The sequence below is a fragment of the Nelumbo lutea genome, chromosome 3, assembly GCF_056320005.1.
Source record: "Nelumbo lutea isolate HS-2025 chromosome 3, American lotus-T2T, whole genome shotgun sequence".
Lineage (NCBI taxonomy): Eukaryota > Viridiplantae > Streptophyta > Magnoliopsida > Proteales > Nelumbonaceae > Nelumbo > Nelumbo lutea.
The window spans coordinates 115,845,686-115,867,191 of NC_142686.1; the positions used below are offsets into that span (position 1 = coordinate 115,845,686).

The window sequence follows — 21,506 nt, forward strand, 5'->3', positions numbered from 1 at the left end:
AAACACTCTTGTAAACTCAATGGAGCGGTGAACCCATTGCTTCATTGTCGTAGCCACTATCCAGGAAAAAGCCTGTTCAAACGAGCTATTAGTTGGATCCAAGGGAGATGGACACAAACCGGCGATTGCAGCAACTGATCCTATACTGCTGTGGATTAGTTAGTGGCCTGTTGATGCACAAACTGGCAAATACATCATCTGAAAAAAATGGCCTATTTGGCAGGAATACAGGGATAGTTTGGTCATATAAATAAATGCTTATTTGGATACACCAATGGTGATCTAACAAAATGTGAGCTTTAAACTCACTGACAAGGGCTCTTCGGAGGTAATGAAAAATCACGGTGAATTTAAGAGAAATGTGAAAAGTTGTGATGAATTTTAAATATATCCCTTTAATTTGTTAATGGTATTTAAATCCAAGTCCGACCTAAATCCCACGGAAAAGTTCATTAAACTTTAAATATTAACGAACTAGATTTGGTCCCAATGTGTTTGAGCACATAATAAATATAAATAATTCAGGGGTTTTCAAGTTTTAACCCTTAAATTGTTTTTGGGTTAAGTATACTGCAACCTAATGCAGAATTCTGAATGACAGCCCCCCATAGCCTACTAGTAGCTCCCTATAAATCGCATCCTGCCCGTGAATTTGATATCAATTTACAGTCAGGATTCATTCCCCCCTGTGGTGGGATTAGAAAATTCTGACCTGGACTGATCAGTTATTCTCCCAAAGATTAAAAAAAAAAAAACCGTTTTAAGTTTTAGTTATGCTTGTACTGTTGGAAGACATTGGTCATTGGCGAAATAACACGGTCCATTTCTCCAAAAACAGTGGGAAACATCTATTTTTTTATGATTTTTCTATGAAGAAAAACAGAGTACGCATGTTACATGTGAATGAAGATAAGTCAATAGGCATGGTGTTGGGCCATGGTCTATTAGGTGAGAAAGAACAATAATTGCCATCATTCTTTCCCAATAAAGAAATTCTTTTATCATTTTCCATTGATCAATCACTCGGGCTAAGTAAACTTCAGTTCTACTGTAAAAGCAATTAGGAACTCTTTATTTCTACTCCACCCTTATCATTAATTCTGATGCACCTGCATCATCTACTTCATTTCAAATTTATGAGTATGAATTCAATGGAGTAGAAAAGGAGAAACCAAGAAGCCATTCCCAGAGTACAGAAAAACAAACCATTAACCAAGTATAACACAATAACCTTAGATTCCATTCTTTTTATCCCCCAAATAAAACAGATCCATTGCTGCAAAATAACTGTGTATGGCAAGTCCTCATGGGGACCCATCCGGTAGTAGGTCCAGTCCCCAGCATGTGGAAACACATTTGGCATTAGAGATGGGATAGATTACGATCATATCATTTAACTTCTTTGCTTGTTCTCACTATGATATCCTTCTTAGAGGCAAAACAACCTTCTTTTTGTTAGCCGCACTAAAAATCTAAAAGTGATTCCTGTGAAGGATGAAAAGTAAAGAACCATGCATGCATCAAATGTCAAGAAGACTGCAGCATTTATATATTCACATAGGCTTCCAAAGACTCAGCAAATTTTATTAAGTTCTACAAGCTCCATGACAGTGGCCTTTTGAATAGATTAGCATATCAACTGGAATGGAGTAAACAATGAGTGGGAGAAGCATTCAGTTATCACTTGATCCCTATGCTTCAAGTTTCCATAATAGTCCACATGAGGATTGTATAAGGGAGGATGATGATGAAGTTGGGCTGCAATACTGGGCTGCAATTCAGAGATTACCACATTCCAAAGGATTAGAACATCATTATTTGATCCCCAGGGAAATGAGAATGGCTCACAAGTAGAAGGAAAGAAGTTGATAGATGTTACGAGGCTTGGAGCTGGAGAAAGGCGCATGTTCATTGAGAAACTGATTAAGCACATTGAGCATGACAATCTCCGGTTGCTGCAAAAACTAAGAGAAAGGATAGACAGGTATGCTTACCTTACACTTTTAGATTCAACTGGAAAAAAAATTAAGTACTCAAAAGCTGCTCTGACATTACCTTAAGTAGTGTGCTGATTTTACATGAGCCAAGGAATTACTTGTAGTCTTACAAAGGAACTAAACCCATTGACCACCAGCATTTTATTGTGGATGGTGGTCCTAAATTTTGGTGCTCTACAGATTGGACAAGGACTTACCCATTCAATCTGACCTGAAATGGTACAGGAAGATCAAGCTCCTTGTTTGATAATCCAAGGGTCTGACTCTGACCATGAATAATCATGTATCAAACATACTGTGATTTCATATGTCCATCTATGATGTACAGATATGCATGAAGCCATGAAATATGCATTCACAGTCATGCTACAGACAAATGGATTTTAATATATTTATGTAGCTTATTTTTCTGTAGAGTGGATGTGAAATTACCTACCGTGGAGGTAAGATACAAGAATCTGTGTGTGGAAGCAGAGTGCAAGGTAGTTCATGGCAAGCCTCTTCCAACTTTATGGAACTCTGTCAAAAGCATATTCTCTGTAAGTGTATTACTTCTTTATGTAATATTTGTAGCTTTCTATGATTTTTCTTTGTGAAACTTTTCATTTTTTTCTGAAGAATAACTCTTCAATTTTGACTTAGAAACTCCTAAACTTCATTGGGTTACTGGAACAGTTCTTCCTCTATATTTATAATAAGTCTACAGTTCTGTTCAACTGGTTTAAATTTTCCAATCTTCTTTCTATCTTATTAGAAGCAAAATGCCTATTGAACAGGTTATTACAAAGATGAGTGGTTGCAATAGTCAAGAAGTCAAGATAAGCATTCTCAAAGATGTAAATGGAATCATCAAGCCTTCAAGGTATGCTGAAATATAATTTATACATATAGAACCAAGAATAACATGTTCTTGAGGTTTCATCATAGCGTATTGAGTTAGATTCACCGATCAGGGATATAGGCAGCAAGCTTAAAGCTTTTACAAAGAAAATGGTAAATGGTCAAAAAGGACTATGGCCATAAATTAGTGAAAAAAATCAGTATATGCACAGAATCAAAGGAGATATATATGTTTAATTACAATTACACGGATGCTACCAAAGGTGGTCATCCTTCTAACGAAGATTAGGATTACTAATTGAAACATCAGGGGCTTCCAGTCAGAATGCTTATTGCTATAACTCATCCATGGGATGGTAATTGAAGATTGCTTGCACTGAATGCAAATAAAGATGATCCAATAAAGATTGCCTACACCCAACTCCTGTCGAATCTGTGTGTTACATGGTCTAATGCTAAAATTCCAAGTGCTTATTTACAATTATCCAAGTATAATAACCAGACATGGAATCTAGCATGCAAGTCTTCAAAAGTTTGTTGCTTAAGAAAAGAACAAAAGTAAATATGGCATTGGTTTTTTATTTTATGATGAAAACAAGGCCAAGATTTTGACTCATTGAGAATTCTCCATTTGCAGGTTAACTCTTCTACTTGGTCCTCCGGGATGTGGGAAAACTACCTTGTTACTGGCCCTTGCAGGAAAGTTAAATTACTCACTCAAGGTTAGATTTTTGTAAGATGAGATGAAACAATAATGTTAAAACAAAGAAGCTCCGAATTAAATAATGCTAGGCAAGAAGAGATTTCCTACTTGTAAGTTTGTACTCGGAGAACCTGAAAAACCTATATCTAAGGTTGCAATTTATAGTTCTATAAAAAGTGTAATGCTAGGACAATACCTACATTGAAAGGGATCTAGTGTACCTCCTATCCACTTATCAAGGTAAAATTTTCTTGAAATTGCATACCAGAAAATAGGCAATGACAACCTTTATTAAAATTAGAAGTTCTTTTTTTTTTTTTTTTTTTTTTGATAGTCAACAATAAATTCATTAAGAAGCCCAGGATGCTCAAAACAGAAGCATATGGAAAAAAATAGTACAAGGCTTGCTCCTAGGCTTGGATCAGATGATACAATCCAGCTAACATAAAACAAACAGCTCATATAAGAATATTACAAATTGAATCCCAGCCATGGACATCCCCAATCTAGTTGGTTTCTTCCCACCCCTACCCTTGCAAGTGGCTAAATCACTGGCATACCTAGACACCAAGTTGAACGGGCAATTTAAATTGGTGGCCATATCTTGTGCCTGTTTCACCACTGGTCTGAACACCCAAGGAATTAAGTCTCGGTGCTTCATCCAACAGACTACAGTTCAACAGTCTCCTTCCACCACCACTTCTTTCATCCCTTGCATAGCCATCAAATTTAACCCCTGAAGTCAAGCCTGCACCTCAGCTCTCAAAGAATTACCAAGGCCAATCGGACCAGTCCCACCCCTGCCCTTGCAAGTGGCTAAATCATTGGCATACCTAGGCACCAAGTTGAACGGGCAATTTAAATCGGTGGCCATATCTTGTGCCTGTTTCACCATTGGTCTGAACACCCAAGGAATTAAGTCTTGGTGCTTCATCCAACAGACTACAGTTCAACAGTCTCCTTCCACCTCCACTTCTTTCATCCCTTGCATAGTCATCAAATTTAACCCCTGAAGTCAAGCCCGCATCTCAGCTCTCAAAGAATTACCAAGGCCAATGGGACCAGAAAAACTAAGTAGCATCTGTCTATTATGCTCCCTATTTACACCCCCACTCTCTCTGAATCTCATGGATTCCCAAGGCAGCATCCATCAAAATTGTTGGAATAATGTTAAAATAACTTAGTTGCAGTTTCTAGGGCCTGTTTGGCTAATTAAAGTGTTTTTTTATTTCGTTTTTTATTTCTGTTATGTCTGTTATTGTACTCAGGGGCACAAGGGTCTTTTCCCTTGTTATTTCTGTCGCCCTATATATAGTAAAATAAACACTGGCGCCGCCAGTACTGTTACATTGCAAACCTTCTGTCGCCCTATATATATAGAGCGGGAATGCTGATTAAAAGAGAGCAGATCGATCAACCCTACTGTCAAGAGAAGATCGATCAACCCAAAGAACAGATCGAATAGACTAGCAGAAAGGAAATCTGATTCTGGACTACAGAATAGCTACGACTGGTATAGTTCTCCCTATTTTTTCTCTTCTTTACTCTCCTTGGTCATGTGCCGAGTGAAAACCCTATGAATCTGGGGCGGCTGAATGTTGTCGAACCTGTGTAGCCCTAGTTTTCTTGGATCGTGTGATCCTGTTCATGTGTTAAGACAACTGTAGGTCAATGCTGACCTGTCTTCTCAATGGTTTGAGTTGACTATAAGTAAGAAGGATCTCTCCTGCTGATTAGTGGCTGTTAGACATTCTGGAATTCTGGTAGGTGGGGACTGATAAAATTATACAGGTCTGAAACTGCCGAATATTACTTCAGTTTTGTCCAGAATTTGGTACTGTTTGTGCTCAATCTGGTTGGTAAACCCGAGTGTGTGGGTATGAACTGAGTGGAGCATTGCTTTGTGGAGTAAGGAGGGGTCCTAAGTCCGGTGTGTGGGACTGATTAACTGCTTGACCATGTCAACTGAGAATTCTGCTACTTCAGAGATCTCAGGGAGCCACAATGGAGTGAGTGGGGGAATGGATATGAGCTTTCCCATGGCTGTCATTCCCTTTGATGGTCTGAATTACCTTGAGTGGTCTAGGGGGATAAAACTCTACATCACTGCTAGGGGGCGAATAGGATACATCAATGAGAGAGTAAAGGAACCGAAGTATGGAAGTGTTGAGCATGATAGGTGGAACCAAGAGAACAGTATGGTGATGTCTTGGCTCTTGGTTTCAATGCTGTCACAAGTAAGGAATACTTTTATGTGGGCTGAAACTGCTTGTGAGATATGGGAACAAGTGAAGTCCACTTATTCAGGACAGAGACACTATGCCAAGATATATCAACTACAAGCTGAATCTTCTACTTGCAAGCAGGGGGAGAGGAGTCTCTCGATGTACTATTCTGATTTGACATCAATATGGAAAGAACTTGATCACTATCAGAATGTGAATTGGAAGTGTGATGAAGATGCAAAGGCCTATAAATCACTTGTATCACAGCAACGCGTGTTTGCCTTCCTCCTAGGGCTGAATACATCATATGAGTCCATCAAGGTACAGATCTTGGGTAGTAAAGACTTGCCATCAGTCCAGGAGGTGTATGCCTTGGTGCAGTCAGAAGAAAGCAGAAGAAGTGTGATGAATGGTGTAGAAGGGGAGTCAGTTGCCCTAGCGGTCCGGGGAAATTCGGATACAAATGTCGGAGGTGGCTTTAAATGGGGTGACACTCAGAAAAAATCAGAAGATAAAAGCAAGCTTTGGTGCACTCACTACCAGAAGACACGACACACTAAAGATACATGCTGGGATCTCCATGGAAAACCTAAATGGGCACAGGATTTGGGTAAGAAGTCAGCACCGGATCAGGGCAAGAAATAGGCCAACAGAATCAAAAAAGGTATAACTTAGCTAATATGGCATCGACAGAGACTAGTCCTTCCATAACTCAGGAGAGACATCCCGGTTCTGATCCTAAGGAGGATATTATCAACTCCTTCCGTGAACATTTGGAAGTGTATGGTAGGACTCACCGCCAGATGGATTCTGGGCCTACTCCTTCTACCTCATTTGTGTCTACATCAGGTAATGCCACAACCTTCCATGTGTCATCTCATACTACTGATTCACCTTGGATTATTGACTCTGGAGCCTCAAATCACATGACCAGTAAGTCAAATTTGTTCCAGACATATAACCTTCTCTCTGGGAGAGATAAGGTAAGACTGGCTAATGGTTCTTTTTCTACCATAGCTGGCCGAGGCACCATATCTCTCCCACTTGGCCTTACTCTTCCTAATGTCCTGCATGTTTCGAAATTACCTATTAATTTGTTGCCCATTAGTAGTATTACTCACTCTTTGAACTACTTAGTCACCTTTTTCCCGTCTTCATGTGTGTTTCAGGATTTGACCTCGGGGAAGATGATAGGTAGAGGAAGCATGGTGGATGATCTCTACGTGTTGGAGAATAATGCTAGTCTAGTGGCGACTGAGTCTACAAGTTCGTCGAGTGAGAGTCAGGCCTATTTATGGCATAGTCGTTTAGGTCATCTTTCTTTTGAGTCATTAAAATTTATGTTCCCAAAGTTGTTTGAGTCCTTGTTAGTGAGTCAGTTGCAGTGTCAAACTTGTCAGTTACAGTGTCAAACAGTGTCAAACTTGTCAGTCCACAAGATCTGAATTTCCATTTCATATTGTTTATTCTGATGTTTGGGGCCCTGTTACTCTACCTACTGCGGTTGACTATAAGTATTTTGTTACTTTGATTGATGATTATTCTCGATACACTTGGGTTTACCCTATGCGATCTCGAGATGAAGTGCCACAAATTGTGAAAGATTTTCAACGCATGGTGTTCATTCAGTTCCAAACGGAAATTCATATTTTCCAGCCGGACAATGCAAAGGAATATTTCCATAGTGATCTCACGAAGTTCTTTGCTTCGAGTGGGTCACTTCAGCGAAGCTCTTGTGCCAGGACACCCCAACAAAATGGTGTGGCTGAACGAAAAAATCGTCACCTTCTCGAAGTTGCTCATGGCTTGCTGATTCATATGAATGTGCCAAAACAGTTCTGGATGGATGTAGTATTGTGTGTGACATATATCATCAATCGCATGCCCTCTTGGCTACTAGAGTATAAGGCCCCACATCAGCTCTTGTTCCCCACAGCCCCGCTGTCCACCATTCAGATGCGTGTTTTTGGGTGTCGTTGTTTTGTCCACAACCTGTCACCTACTCGTGGTAAACTTGACCCTCGGGCTATTCCTTGTGTTTTTCTTGGTTACCCTTCATCTCAAAAGGGGTATCGTTGCTATGATCCCATTGCCCGTAAGTACTATGTTTCCATTGATGTATCATTCTTTGAGAGTCAACCGTTCTTCTCGGTTTCTCCTCAGGGGTAGAGTAGGGTTGAGGAGAAACAGGCGTCGACTCATATTCAACTACCTCCTTTACCTGATCCTCCACCGTTCTGGGTTTTTCATTGTCGCCATAAGAGCCAGTAGAGTTCAAGAGCCGTGGAGCCGGACACTATGCAACCAACATCATCGGATTCACCCGAGGCAGATCCGTCTCATCAGCCAGATACAAAATGAAATGAACTTCCAGTTCTCTCTTTAGAAGCTTAATTAACGTGCATTTTTTTTTTTTTCAATTCGTCAATGTACAGACATGCTCTCATGAATTAATATAGATGACCAGGGAGGAGGAAAAGCCATAAAGCAGTAAAATTTCAGGGGTTGTACCATACATATGATCCCTGTTGGTTTCTTTCTTAATATTGTATTTACATGGTACATAATCCCCCGCCGGTGATGATCAGAACCAAAAAGAAAAAAAGAAAAAACTTCTGCAAAGCAAGGAACCCCGCTATTTTTTTTTTTTTTTTGTTGATCAATAACCACATAATTCATTAAAATAGGAAAAAAGTTACAGGAAAGGGGAGCTAAAGATACTTAACTCCCCAGAAAAGAAGTACAACTGATTTAAACACTCAGACCCTCACAATTGAGCCCAAAACCCAGAATTTCTAAAAACTCCTTGCCTAGCCAATCCATCAGCAAAGGAGTTAGCATTTCTTCTAACCCAAGTACATAGGACTTCCATATCCTTACTGAGCCACTTGAATTTTCTTTTCTCATTGCTGTAGCTCCACATCTTGGGAGTGTCTTCTTTCAGCCAATCCACAACAATCGCAGAATCTCCTTCTATAAGCAGTTTCTTAACTTGAATTTCTTTGGCCCTTTGTACCCCTTCCAACACTGCTAACACCTCAGCCCTCAAGGAGTCTCCCACCCCAATTGGACATGAGAACATAGGTATTACATTACCTCTCTCATCCCTTAGGAACCCCCCAATACCTGAAGGCCCTGGATTCCCCATGCTACTGCCATCAAAATTTAGTTTGATAAAACCATGAGGTGGAGGGTTCCACATGAGATTCAACGTCTTCTTCCTTGTAACTGAGGTAGCAACTTCTTTCCACTTTCTTAGCATATCATTTGTTGAAAAATCTGTAAATTGCTTCACTGTCTTCAGCCAGTGTATTGCTCTTATATGAGTCAACTCTACCAAAGTTTCCAAGCCTCTCTCCTTTTCCGAGAAGATTCTTCCATTTCTTTCCTCCCATAGTGTCCAATAAACAGCAGCTCTCACGCATCTCCACATAATTCTTGATGTTTTCGTTGAGCATTCAATAAGTGAAGAGGAAAACAAGCTTTGCAGACTATTTGGAGGTGTCCACCTGCACCCAAATAAAGAAGCAAACCAATCCCAAATATTTTTTGCCAAAACACAAGATATTAGTAAGTGCCCAGACTCACCAGTAGCTTTGCATAAAACACACCAGTGTGGAGATAAACAGCTATTGGATCTTTTTCTTTGAAGTAGGTCATCTGTGTTGATTCTTTCAAGGAAAACTTCCCAAACAAGGAACCCCATTATAGAAAACATAAATTAACATAATTAGTAACAAAATCAATTCAAAGACACATATCCTAGAAACAAGTATAACTTAGAGTGACTTGTGAGCTTGCTGGTTTTCCCAAAGAAAAGAAAAGGCAAAACAATCTTCCACCCAATTAGTTGACACAGAGGAAGATATTAAAAGTTGTTCCATGTCTCATATACTAGATCCTAAAACATACCTCCGTTGGCTTTAACGACTAGACCTTGAAAATGGAAGCTGAGGAACCCATCACCCAACTGATCAACTGATGCATATGAGGATTGTAGGTTTTCAAGACTGCTATTCAGTCTTGATCACTAAGAGATTTTAAGTTCAATGAGAAGAGAAAGTGAAGAAGATGTAGAAGAAAGAGTGATAGAAGAGCAATAGAACACAGATTTTGAGGAGAAGAACAGAATGTCAATCATTCTGCCGCCGCCACTTTAAGTTAATATATATAGGTTATGCTAGTTACATGAAAGGACATATCTGCCCTTGGTGTTTACATCATAACTGTGACTAGATAACAACCAATATAAAACTGAAACTAGAAATAACAAAACAACAAAATAACCATAGCTGTGACTAGATACATTCTACCCTACGGACAGAGTGGTACCACAGCTGTGGGGCCCACATCAATGTTCTCTACACTCCCCCTCAAGTTGGGAGTATATGTTCATCATTCCCAACTTGGATAGATCCGCCTCTAGCTTCTTTCTTGATACGGCTTTAGTAAGAATGTCGGCTAGTTGCATACTGGATGTGATGTAAGGGAGGCATACTTCTTGAGATGAGACCCTCTCTCGCACAAAATGGCGGTCAACTTCAATGTGTTTGGTTCTGTCATGCTGTACTGGATTATGTGCTATATTAATGGCGGCTTGATTATCACAGTACAGCATCAGGGGTTTCTCATACTCAATACCCAACTCCTCAAGTAGAGATCTTAGCCATGGGATTTCAGCCACTCCATTGGCCATGGACCTGTATTCTGCTTCAGCACTTGATCGGGAGACCACACTTTGTTTCTTACTTCTCCAGGAGACAAGGTTTCCTCCCACAAGGGCACAATATCCCGAGGTAGACCTTCTGTCATCAACACTCCCAGCCCAATTTGCATCAGTATAAACCTCCACCTTCATGTGATTGTTGTTCTTGAAAAGTATACCCCTACCTGGGCATCTCTTCAAGTAGGCTAAGATTCTTTCTGCCGCAAGAAGATGTGTGGTTCTAGGAGAATGCATGTACTGGCTGACAACACTAACAACATAAGTAATATCTGGCCAAGTGAGGCAGAGATATAGGAGCTTTCCTACCAGTTGCTGGAACATAACTTTGTCTTCAAGAAGCTCCCCACTCTCGGCACTAATCCTGTGATTCTGTTCAATTGGTGTATCTGCAGGCTTGACACCTAACTTTCCAGTTTCTGCCAACAGGTCTAGGACATATTTCCTCTGAGATAAAAAGATCCCTTGTTTGGATCTAGCAACCTCAATACCCAAAAAATACCGGAGTACACCAAGGTCCTTCACCTCAAATTCTTGGTGAAGAAGTTGTTTAAGAGACTCAATCTCATGGCTATCATTCCCTGTGACCATAATATCATCAACATATACTGCCAACAGTGTCAAAGAGGACTCCACCCTCTTGATGAATAGAGTATGATCTGACTGGGCCTGTACATATCCAAACTTCACAAGTGCTAGTCTGAATCTATCGAACCAAGCCCTAGGTGACTGTTTCAAACCATACAAAGCCTTGTTGAGCCGGCAGACCTTCTTACCTACTTCTGCATCATAGAATCCAGGAGGCAAACGCATGTAAACTTCTTCCTGCAGATCTCCATTCAGAAAGGCATTTTTCACGTCCATTTGGTATAAAGGCCAAGTGTGACTTGCTGCAAGGGACAAGAGAACTCGAATAGTAGTCATCTTGGCTACCGGTGCAAATGTCTCCAAATAATCTATGCCATAAGTCTATGTAAACCCTCTTGCAACTAGCCGAGCTTTATACCTCTCAATAGATCCATCTGCATTATGCTTCACCATAAATACCCATCTGCACCCAACTGGTTTCTTTCCTTTTGGCAAATCAACTACCTCCCAAGTGTTGTTCTTCAACAGAGCATCCATCTCAACTTGCATTGCATCTTTCCATTCAGGGACGGATAGGGCTTCTTGCACTGTTCTTGGAATAGGGACATTGGAAATGGAGCTAAGGTAGGACCTGTAGGTAGGAGATAGGCGATCATAGGATAAAAAATGGGAAATACAGTGGGCTGTGGATGTGGTACAATGTCGTTTCCCTTTACGAACTGCAATTGGAAGGTCAAGATCATCTGTAGGGGAAGTCTCTGTGGGCTCTGGGACTGAAGTATCTGGACCTGGAGCTGCAGATGAGATTGGAGCTGGTCTGGACTGCTGATGATCAGGATCAACCTGCCTGCACCGCCTGTGATAAACCCTCAACTGCTGATCCCTCTGACCACCCTCACCATTGTAGCTTTCCCTCATCTCCTGATCCCTTTGACCACCCTCACCATTGCAGTTCTCATCACCCAATGGAATAGGTAAAGGAACTGCCCCACTCTCACTGCTCTCCCCCTGAAGACAAGAACTCAAACCCCCACTCTCACTACTCTCCCCCTGAGGGGCAACCCGAGGATAATAGGGTGTCCCCTCAAAGAAAGTGACATCCATGGAGACAAACTTCCTCCCGGAGACAGGATCATAACAGCAATAACCCTTTTGAGTTTGTGCATAACCAAGGAAGATGCATTTGGAGGGTTTGGGTTCGAACTTAGAGGGATGGGGTCTGAGAAGCTGAACAAAGCAAGTGCAACCGAATGTCTTAAGGGGAATAGAAAACAAGTCCTCACGTGGGTGTAGAAGCAAAAAAGGAGATCGCATATCAAGGACCCTGGAAGGGACCCAATTAATAAGGTATACCGCCGTGAGGATAGGGTCCCCCCAGAAGCGAACAGGGACATTAGAAGTAAACATGAGGCTTCTAGCCACTTCCAAAATGTGCCTATTCTTCCTATTGGCAACTCCATTCTGCTGAGGTGTATGAGGGCAAGAGCTCTGGTGGATAACCCCATGATGAAGAAGATAAAATGTCAATGATTTAGCAAAGTATTCCTTTGCGTTATTAGATCGGAGAACTTTGATCTTGGCATCAAACTGGGTTAGGATCACTTGGTGAAAATTTTGGGTCAAGGAAGGTACCTTATCTCGTGAACGCATGAGATAAACCCAAGAAAAGCGGGTATGGTCATCAACAAATAACAAAAAATATCTGTACCCACCCATGGAAGGGATATGATAAGGCCCCCAAACGTCAGTATGCACAATATCAAAAAAATTATCACTCCTTTTATTACTCAATAAATAAGGCTTTCTACAATGCTTAGCAAACTCACAACTTTCACATTGTAGCTGAGACAACTCAATAGACTCAAATAAAGTAGGAAACAAACTCTGTAAAGATCGAAAAAGACAAATGACCTAATCGGTTATGCCAAAGCATAACCGGACTCACACTCTTAGAAACAAAAGACAACTTCTCTACTGACTCTCCCTGACAAAACCGCTCCCCGAGCAAATAGATCCCATTCGTCTCACGGCCAGTCCCAATCACCTTCTGCGTCTCCAAGTCCTGAAAAACACATCGGTCAGGGAAGAAGGTTACTGAGCAGTTCATATGCTTGGTAATACTACTGACTGAAAGAAGGTTAGTATCAAGCTTAGGAACATGCAAAACAGATGATAGGGAGATAGTATCTGAAAGCTTGATGTCACCCTTCCCAGAAATAGGAACCAATGAGCCATCAACAATAGGTACCTTATCCCTACCAGAAGACAAATGGTAAGTAGTAAACAGTGAAGACAAGCTTGTCATGTGATCAGATGCACCTGAGTCTATTACCCAACAAGGTTCAGTAGTACCTGGAGCTGAGGCATGATAGGCTGAAGCTCGAGTACCTGAATGGGCGAAGGCAGATGTGACAGGGGCTGATGGAGGCTGCGGTGGCTGAGCTGAATTTCCAACCTCCTTTTCTAGCTGTATTAAGGCAGCCCGAACTGCAGCTAAGGTCTCCAAAGATGTTCCTTTTGTGCCAGATGAGGATGCTGAATCAATGTTCATGGCTACATGAGCAGTGCCTTTCTTGTTTCTTAACTTCGCAGGAACCAAGTGGGGATGCAGTTTCCAACATGTCTCTTTTGTATGTTAGGGTTTCTTACAATGTTCACATACTACATCCTTCTTGTCTTCCTTCCTCCTGTCCTTCTCTGAATCACCCCCTGATTTTGGTGTAGCCGCTACAAAGGCTGATATGGGTTGCATCATAACCTTCCTTCTGGTTTCTTCACTATGTACAAATGAGTAAGCCTGAGAGAGAGTCACATTGTCTCTAGTCAAAATCTGCTGCCTCACAATATCATATTCTGAGTTCAGTCCCGCCAGGAACTCAAACACTCTGTTTGTCTCGATGTGCTTTCTATGGGTCTGAGCATCTTTGGGACTCTCCCACTCAAGAGTCTCTAAGTGATCAATCTCATGCCACAGGGACTTCAAGGTAGAGAAGTAGACCGATACCGATTTCTCTCCTTGTTTAAGGGTGTTCACTTCACATTTCAATTCATATGCTCTGGCAACATTAAGGGGTTGGGAGTAAGTTTCTTTCATAACATCCCATATCTCCTTAGCTGTTTTTGCCCACAAATAATTCCGACTAATATGAGACTGCATAGAATTATACAGCCATGTCATAACCAAGTAGTTTTCTTGCATCCACTTGGTATATGTCGGGTCTCCCTTGGAAGGTTCTTTCATATCTCCCAGGAGGTACCCTAATTTACCTCTTCCACCAATAGCCATCATGGCTGATTGGGCCCATTCCAAATAGTTTGATCCATCAAACTTTACGGTCGTAATCTGACCACCCATCTTAGAAATACCACCATAACTGATGTTCCCAAGACTGCCTTCTGCCTGAATTTTAGACTCCATTTCTGTCAAGTCTCAAAACAGTACTTGAATCACCAATCACAATCAAAACAGTATAGGCCTGATCTGTATTCTCAGTGTATGTGCACAAAACCAAAGTAATTCTGATCTGAAACCAACTAGCCAACACAGCAGTAGCTGTCTGTAGATCTCTAACCCCCTTAGAACTCTGAGAACAGCTTTAAAACAAAACTGATATGCTAGGGAAAGTTTGGGTTTTAATCAGTCCTGAAAGGAAACAATTCAGTCGCACAGTCCAAACTATATAGATGAGCTTTCAGTAGGGTTTTAATCAGTCCTGAGAGGAAGCAATTCAGTCGCACAGTCCAAACTGTATAGATGAGCTTGCAGTAGGGTTAATAAGAAACCCTAGAATCTGATCGGATCTACCAATCAACTTAAGAGTAGCTCTAGGTAGATCATAGAGTTCAGTCAACCACTAGAGCTTGCCGCAGATCATTTTCAAACCCTAGAGTAGAAAGAAACACAGTTCGGTCCAGGGTTTGATGTAAAACCCTAAGAAATCAAAGAGAGAAAGAGCTAGAATGATTCGGCCTTCCCCTCCAGATAGGTCCAACCTATCTTCTCTGAAAGAACTTCTATTAAAAAATAACAACTTACAAGGAAAAAATAGTTCGCTGCCTTCTAGGGTTACCTGAATCCTAGTCTTCTCTGATCCATCCTGACCACCAACACTCTACAACCTAGCAAGTTTCTAACAGCTGCTAGTACCTCTGGCGATCTCCAAGAATCAGTCTGCGAACTCCTCCTTTTCAGCTTTCAGTCCTAGGAGATTCTCATGTGGTCGACTGGTATTAGACTCACATGAAAAACCCTAACTTGTGTCTAATACCATGTAGATTTTCAAGACTGCTATTCAGTCTTGATCACTAAGAGATTTTAAGTTCAATGAGAAGAGAAAGTGAAGAAGATGTAGAAGAAAGAGTGATAGAAGAGCAATAGAACACTGATTTTGAGGAGAAGAGCAGAATGTCAATCATTTTGCCGCCGCCACTTTAAATTAATATATATAGGTTATGCTAGTTACATGAAAGGACATATCTGCCCTTGGTGTTTACATCATAACTATGACTAGATAACCAATATAAAACTGAAACTAAAAATAACAAAACAACAAAATAACCACAACTTTGACTAGATACATTCTACCCTACGGACAGAGTGGTACCACAGCTGTGGGGCCCACATCAATGTTCTCTACAAGGATGAAACATGAGCATTGGTTGTAATGCTCCAATTCCCTCAGCGAATTCTCCAATAATTGATGGAAACGGTCGTCCCATGTTGGGAACAAAGAATTTGGTATTGTCTCCACGTGTGCATGTTCGGTCGAATTTCTCCCCTCCATGGAGTTGTTTTTCCTGAGATTTTAAAAAGTTGGAGAGACAGACTGAAATCTCGCTTCTTTTGTTCGTTGCTGAGATATCTGGTATTGGTTGATGACACAGATGGCATCCGTCTAACTCTCCAGCCAAATCATGATCTCACCATTTGTCCCATAACAAAACAAGCATGAATGCCGCATAAAGTTGAGAAGTCGAACGTTCTCTTTCTTAAGAGTTGAGAATGTTCATCCTCATTGTTGATTGGTTTCCTGGTCAAGGATCATTTGAAAACAACTTAACGACGAGAAAATGAAGCTTGTGATTAAGCAGAGAAGCTTCCTTAAAACCAGGAGATCTGTAAATAGTAAACTGAGTAGATAACTCGCGATATCTCACCTCTGCAATTTTCCCATTAAGGGGGGAGGGACAACTGACAAACCCTCGAATTTCCCGGAGAATCTTAAAACTCAACACGTTGTCTGACAGAGCCGAGATCTTCAATTGATCTTCTATTCGCTCCGTATGTGTAACGGGCTCCGTAAGACCGTAACCAATCACGAATGGATTCCGGCATCTGCGGCAACCGCGATTGCCGCATTATCCAACGACCTCCAATGAGAAGCAAACACGCCTCCCTTATTAAAATCAAGATTTGACGGTACTAACGGACCAGCCTCCGCCTGTTTTCCTCATTTCAAAGGAAAGAAGTTCGAGCGAGAAGCCAAGAACCAGACCAGCCTCAGCCTCCGCCTCCGAAGTCCGAACCCCCCATTCACGATGAACGGCGACCCTGGCAAGTTCTCCGTTCGAAGATCACTTTGCTCCAAAAGAAAAAAAGCCGAAACGTTGAAGGGTTACAATGGAACCTAGAGCAAAGTAAACATTTAGAAACAAAGAAAAAGACGACGTTCCTTTGATCCTTTTTCACGCTTATATTTCAACAAATTGAATGATTTCAATCTTGAAGATTCATACAAGACAAACCAAGAAAAAAATGATTGGCATCGTAAAGAGGAACAAGAGGATTGAACCAGGGGTAAGCTTCGGTCTGTTCGGTTCGGTTTTTATGGTAGAATCCAGGGGTCAGTTACAGGTTTTTGGAAGTGGAACGGTAAGCAAAAAAACCGAAAAATTGAACCGATTGAAACCGAACCGAAAATTCGATTAATCAAACCGATCGATTCGGTTTGGATTCAGTGTTTTTAAAAAACTGAAAGTACTGATTCGGTTTCGATTAACCAATATAGAAAACCAACAGTTAACCGAATCGACCAACCAGTATACATATATTCTATATATTTTATATATATTATAAATTAATAAATATGTATTATATATATATAATATATGATATATTATTTAGTAATTAAAATATAATATTTTATATATATTTATAATTTTTATTATATATTTTTATAATGTATATTATAAAAATTGAAAAACCGAAAAACTGAATTGACGGTTGATCGAACCGATCAATTGGTTAACTGACTAGTTTTGGTTCGGTTTCAGTTACCGGTTTTCCAAAAACCGATAGTACCAGTTCGGTCTTAAAAAACCCCCACGGTTCGGTTAACCAAACCGTGAGCATCCCTACTGGCAAGGTTTTAAATTTCGCAACATATCGGCCGATACGGGCCGATACATATTATTTTGGAAGAGTTTCGATACACGAAACATGTCTAATTACAGGGTTTCGTATTTTTTCATCTTTACGGACCGATACACATTATGTATTAGTCAAATTTAATTCTCCTCTTCTTTTTAAATTTAAATTTAATTTATAACAATAATTACTTATTGTAATTATAATGTAACAAGTTTCGAACCCAGGTCATTTGCTTATAACAATAATTAATTAACCATCATGCCAACATTAATTACTTATTAAAGAGACATGTTTTTTTATACTTAAAGTAATCTTTTTTGCCTTGGTGGATGTTTCTTGACAAATGCTATAAATTCGATTATTAATATTTATATAATAATAAGATGAATACAAGTTATATTGATTTATTAAAAATTAAGGTATATATTAACTTATATACATAATAAATATTATCTAATTCTATATAATAAATATTAATTAATAAATGATTTCAAAAAAATATTAACTAATAAATATTAGTATATATACAAACATTTTAGTTCTTCTATTATTTTTCAATGGTTACTAATTATATCCCGATACTTTATATAAATCATTAAAGAATGGTTTTTATGTTTAAATAAATTAGTTATACTCACAAAACTTATTTTTATTATTGTTCATATTTTTAAGGATTTTTTTTTGGATTTTCTAGTGTATACATGCGTATCTTGATTTTTCGTATGTATCTATACGTTTCCGAAGCATATCTCGATACGTCTCTTAAAATTACCTTTTCAATACACCTTGCGTTTCCGATACTTTGAACCTTGCCTATTGTAACCTATCCTGTGAAGGTCAATTCTGGCCTTAGCAGTTTTGGGGTCAGTTCTAAAGTCTACATGTGGAACCTTATCTTTCTTTATGTCCTTCAAAAACTTGATTTTCAATAATGATAATATATAATTTAAATCTTATATTATTTTTATTAATTAAATTAAATAATTTAATATGTAGCTTATCATAATATATTAATTTATGGTTAGAAAACTTGTAATTATGATTTAAATTATGTAAACATTACCTTTTACATTATTTATTATATACATACAAATATTAAAATGAAAATAAATGATCAAATCACTTAAGTACATTGATGGTCAAGTGACACCATGGCTTTTGTAACCATGAGTGCTTGGGCTCAAATCTTTAAATCGTTAAAAATATTTTGGGGTTTATTTAAAGGCAAGTTTAGTTCCAAGGCCAGTTCCACCAAAGCCAACCAAGGCTGGTTCATCAGGTTGGTTTGGGTATGGTAAACCCTTAGACTTTGAAATTGACCTAGGTGGGGATCAATTCCAAGAATTTGGAACCAAACCCTACCCTGTAACAAATTGGATGAGGTCGGTTCCAGGTAGAACCTACCCATTTGCTCACTCCTAGTGGAGAATACAAAACTTGAAACAAAGGGTCCATTCATTCTTTTTTGGATTTTGAGAGGGGAAAGATGTACATTTCTACTCTACCAAGTGGGTATCCACCCCAAGGATGGGTTTTGGGGCGAGAATGGGTTTTGGGATTCTACAACCCTCCCTTAGGGGTATGGTATTAAGCTAAACTCGACCCTCCTCAACTCACATATTGTTGAAAAACATATAAACTTTATGTACTATGTATTGAACTTAATAATATTTAAAATTTTATATAAAGGATAATTGATAGTTTATGTATTTTTTGTCTTGATTAAATAATTAGAAAATTTGTTGTTTGTTTGTGTTACTTTTCCATATTTATTACTTATATATAACAAGAAAAAAAAAAGAAATTAGATATGAGTTTTAAATCCAACCCATAGGGTTAGGGAGGGTTTTGCATTTTCATGTGTGGATAAGGTTTGGATTCTCAAAATCCAACCCGCTATGTATTTTGGGGCGGGTATGAGTTGGGGGGTTTAGAGAGATGGATAGGGTCTACAATTTACAAAACCCTCCCTAGACTTTTTTGCCATCCCTAGATGGGACAAAAATGCCCCATTTAATAGAAGCTTTTTATGGCCAAATCGGTCATTGTCTTATTTACCTAAGAAATAAAAGAATATTGGTGAATGTACTTAATGGGGTAGGTGTTACTTGAGAAATATTTTGCTCAAGTAAATGCATTTATCCAAGTAAATAACTTATCAAAAAGCAAACCAGGCCCAAAAGAAAGGCAGTTACATGTTTTAATTGTTGCATCAATAAAAGAATAGAAACAGAAAACCGAGATAAAACAAAAAACTCAGTCCTTTCCATAAGGAAGAAAAAAGTCTAGGCACATCAAACTAGATGATCTCTAACCAAGGGGGAGTTCCCTACCAAAAAACATGGTGCCTTTTTCCGGTCGCCATCGACCATCGGTTGTGTCACCTTCTTTGGTCATCATCGTCGCTCTTCAAGGGCTTCGGAATCACTAATAAAGCTAGTCAAGAAACCCTTCACCTCAAGATAAACACATCAGAGACAGTTTTTTGTTCGAATGGATTGGGATTTAGGATAGGGTTTGTGGAACCCAAAGAGATGGGTTCTCCCTCTACTCTAAAAACAGAATAAAGATCAACTTCAATGACTCTCTAAAGGAGGAAGGTAAGAGTTCTTTTGGTTGTATCGTTAGATATGTTTATTAGGCTATGTTTGGTTTGAAGGAAAAGGTAGGGAAAGTAAAGGAAAGGAAAGGTAAGGAAACCTTTACAAAACGTTGTATAGGTTTCCCTATCTTTCCCTATCTTTCCTTTCCTTTCCCTATCTTTTCCTTCAAACAAACAACCTAAATTTAAGTTTCCTAACAAATCCGCCACGAAGTTTGCATTATAAAAATAGGTAAATTGTCTAAAACTCATCATGAGTTTTCAGCATTTCTCTTAAACTCACCACAACTTTTCAAAACATCTAAAACTCACCATGTCAGTACGTTTTTATTTTCCAAAACTCACCTTCCGTTAGTGCACCATTAATGTTTCTTAATAGAGGTGTCCACGTCAGCATAAATAACAATTTTTATGACCAAATCACCCTTGAATGGCGCGAGTTAGAGGAAAAGGGTCTTTTTCATTTTTCAATTTTCATTTTTTAAAACATTTTAGTGTTTTGTTATACTTTCTAATGTTTTTTATAATTTCTGTTTTTTTACATTTTTCTATTTTATACAATCTATAAAATGTCCTGTATTTTTTGTTATTTATTTCCAATTTCTGTGTTTTTTCTATAATTTTTGGTGTTTTTTCTAGAATTTTGTTTTTCAATTTTTATAGTTTCTATAATTTGAAAATATTTTTTTTATTTTTTGTGCAATTTCTATAATTTTTTATATTTTTTGCAATTTCTTTTTTTATGTATTTTGTATTTGAAAATATTTTTTGAACTTTTTCCTTTTTCCATATCTAAATATTAAAATATATGTATATATTTTATATTTTTCTATGAATGTTAAAATAGTAATATATTAAAAGCTGTTAGTCTCTTTAACGTCAAGTTAGTGACATGGTGAATTTTAAACATTTTGAAAAGTTGTGGTGAGTTTAAGCGAAATGCTGAAAACTCATGGTGAGTTTTTGACAATTTCCCATAAAAATATGATTGGTGTGCTCAATTTTGATTGTAAGTCTTTGGATAATGCAGCAACTGTGGTTGCCATAAATGCATCTTATCACATACGGGTACAGTAGATCTACGGTGTCTGATGCGGAAAAATGGTGGAGAAACAAAAACCTTTGGCCGTTTTAAAAGAGTCCAAATCTAAGTAGGCACAAAATTGTAAGCACATTCACTTCATAAATATTCTAAATCCTATTATCACAAGTTGTTTTTAATCTTTTTCAAGGGTAGACTGAGGGTATTTTAAGGGACAGGTGTTAAAATTTTTTCTTAGTGATCATTCAATATGTTCACCTGATCTACATTGGTTTAAAAAAAGCGGTTCTACTATGATGCCAGAAATACATGATACCTGAAAAAAAAAACCTTATAACCAAATAACCGACATCATAAAAGTGGTAACCGATCAGTTGCATTTTCGTCAAAAGTCACGACTTGTTCCTACTCAGACT

General features: G+C 38.8%; 1 long non-coding RNA gene across 1 annotated transcript; it reads left to right on the plus strand.

Moving 5' to 3' along the window:
- Positions 1-1,622: 1,622 nt before the first annotated feature.
- Positions 1,623-2,857, plus strand: LOC148867865 (uncharacterized). The gene is made up of 3 exons (XR_016109514.1): positions 1,623-1,984; positions 2,413-2,536; positions 2,774-2,857. It is a non-coding gene; the product is annotated as an uncharacterized LOC148867865 (long non-coding RNA).
- The last annotated feature ends 18,649 nt before the right edge of the window (positions 2,858-21,506 follow it).